At 38.4% G+C, this 2,909-nt stretch overlaps 1 protein-coding gene across 1 annotated transcript in view; it reads right to left on the reverse strand.

Moving 5' to 3' along the window:
- Positions 1–2,627, reverse strand: part of LOC135226437 (hyaluronidase-like) — a 37,397-nt gene extending 34,770 nt beyond the window's left edge. Inside the window, exon 1 of the mRNA XM_064265996.1 lies at positions 2,604–2,627. The gene's annotated coding sequence lies outside the window, so the exon portion shown is untranslated. The remainder of the gene's footprint in view (positions 1–2,603) is intronic.
- Positions 2,628–2,909: the final 282 nt, after the last annotated feature.

Consider the following 2,909-nt stretch of genomic DNA (forward strand, 5'->3'; position numbering starts at 1 on the left):
GGAGGTGGGAAATGGGTGACGTAAAAATAACCGAAAGACAGATATTAGCGTCTAATCCTTAGTTTTCGAGGTCGCTGAGATGACTGGTGATACTCCCGATGCCCTTTCAGTTCAAGTTCAGCCTTGATAGGAAAGGGGGCGGTGTGGGGGGGGGTGTGAGAAGGGGTACACTATGAAATTTTAAAATTGTTAGGCAATGTAAATGAAGCAACTATCTTAACAGAGAGAGAGAGAGAGAGAGAGAGAGAGAGAGAGAGGGGGGGGATATTTTTTTCCAAATTCGTGCCTCTCACGGCATACCGCCCACCAGTCTAATAGCTGTAGATGGATACCAAGAAGTGTTTGAGTGTGTGCGTAGATCTGAGTGTTTATGCATGTGTGTATGTGTGTGTGTGTGCGTGTACTGACGTACGTTGAATGACGATAACTAATACGGCCTGCCTTGAGATTTCTGTTTCATCTTTATCATTTCAATCAAACATCTGACTTGGTCCAAGAATTTGTTCATGTATAAGAACGCAGGCTGCTTGTCTTGTGACATAATCCTGCAATATGGCAACATCTTCGTTACTTTACATCCCAGACGTTGCTACAATAAATATCGATTTGACGGTCGGTTACCCTTGCCCAAACCTCCGTTATTTACATCATCTATAGTCTGCCTCATTATTCTGTCATTCCATAATGAATCAGGAAAAAAGAAAATAGGTTATTATCACCATATAAAGTACCTGAGTAACACGTTTGGAGAGAGTAACAGGCAAAGAAGACTTGTTTTTAATCCTTTCCCGCCTATTAATGCTTTATCCGTCATTTTATGTTTGTCTTAGATTTATCTCAAGTCCTGTCTGTTCAGATATATGATGTATTCTATTTAGGAGCTTTGTAAATCGCGTGTTGTTTTGTAGATTAAAATGCATATGCCGTTGCTTCAAAGGAATCCTGTTACATCTTCAATCACATTTTCTCACAATAAAATCTACAAGATTGATAAAGGTGACGTATTATCTCCCTGAATTGCCCGAGTATTAACTGGAAATCCACAGTAAAGAACTCCCTCAACCATATTTTTTTAAATTTATTTCTTCCTCGAATAGTTTCAAAATGAGTTTTACCGTAAAGAGTAAACCATAATGACGTTAGACCTTCCATGATATATTTCACTCCTTTCTTTTACAATCCAGCTCGTTATCTCCATATGTATATATATGAATTAATCATATTAAAAATGCCAGGTATTTATCTCTCTCTCTTCTCTCTCTCTCTCTCTCTCTCTCTCTCTCTCTCTCTTGGAGGCTTTCTATATGCGAATTTCGCAATATCAATTTAGCTTTCAGGGACAGCGTCTCCTTGTGGGCACACAAACTTCGTTTGCAAAACTGTTATGTCCTGACGTTTACGAGATATCATAATACTACACACGGATATGCTGCCAGTTGTAATCTTCTTCTTCTTCTTGAGTAAATATCGGCTGACAATTCCTTCAAAATGGCTGCTCATGGAACACGCTTCCTCTCTCTCTCTCTCTCTCTCTCTCTCTCTCTCTCTCTCTCTCTCTCTCTCTCTCTCATAATGTTATAACTATCATCCCTAGACTCTATCGTACTTACAAGGGTGCCTCCAATCAACTTTTTCTACTATTGATGTAATAACTTATACAGATGCAAAGAGAATGTAACGAAAACGTATCCTGACAGGCATTGTAGGGTGTTTAAGATATCAAGCAACTATCTATACATTCCTCCCTATAGAAACAGAATCATGTCATAGTCTATCAAACAAACAAGAACAAAAGAAAATGGAGTACTTTAATTATTTTACTTATTTATTTACTTTTCTGGATTCAAGGAAAGCATTGTGAGTGGGCGCCATTCAAGGCTACCATATTAATTTTGCTCGTGCTTCTTAACTTTTGTACCTGACACTAATTGCAACTAGGTCATACAATTAGTTTTTCACGGTTTACATAATTACAGACAAGACCGTATGAAATTATTTTACCTTCAGCGTGACAAATTATTGACGCAGTTAAGGAAATTGGTGAATAATTTTGCTTATATCGTTCATATCAAACGAAATGCGTTCCCCTCCTCCGGCCCCCTTCCTCAGCCCAATCCATCCGGTAAGAAATGAAAATGATCGGTTTCATCCAAGGTTACCCATTCATGACGTTGCAGTACAAGTAAAAAGGTGTGAAATTAGCTTAACTTGATGTTCAGAGATACGATCCGTCCACAATACACGAACCTTTGACTAATAAATTTTCCTCAATGTTTCTTGGTAGTTTTATATTTAAACTCATCTCTCAGATTTCGAGTCACATTTATGCTCTGTACTGAAATATGCCAAAGTGTAGCAGACTCCACGAAATGCTTTTTCGCATTTCACATTCATGGTGAAATTTTACGAAAGAATAACAGAAAAACTGTAATCACCATTTACTTATAGAAAGTATCATAAAGGCTTTATGGCGTAGTAAATTACCCATTGTAGAATACGCATACAAATATTTAAAAAAAAAATGTTTGTGAAGTTTAGGCATTATTTGAACATGTGAAAAATAAAAACAATATTCACACTAATGTATTAAATCTAGAACTTACTTGATGTCAAACCCAAGGGTGAATTTCAGCAATGCTGGATCCGAGGGACGCCCTCTCCTCAAGCCCTCACGGACTCAAGGCATTACGTATCTGGATCCTGGAGAGTAACAGCCCGGATGAGGCAATTTCCATGGCATGCGCATTCTTGAGACCCACAAAAGGAATGGAGCTCTTGGCATTTCCATTAAATCTCTTTCTGCATTTATGCCGGCCATGGAACGGAGACTGGCCTCTCGTAAGCATTTACATGACTGTTTTGTACATATAGTTTCGCACCGCTGAAGTGCTGAAACGGAAAGATTAAAG

Source organism: Macrobrachium nipponense, chromosome 14 (assembly GCF_015104395.2).
Source record: "Macrobrachium nipponense isolate FS-2020 chromosome 14, ASM1510439v2, whole genome shotgun sequence".
Lineage (NCBI taxonomy): Eukaryota > Metazoa > Arthropoda > Malacostraca > Decapoda > Palaemonidae > Macrobrachium > Macrobrachium nipponense.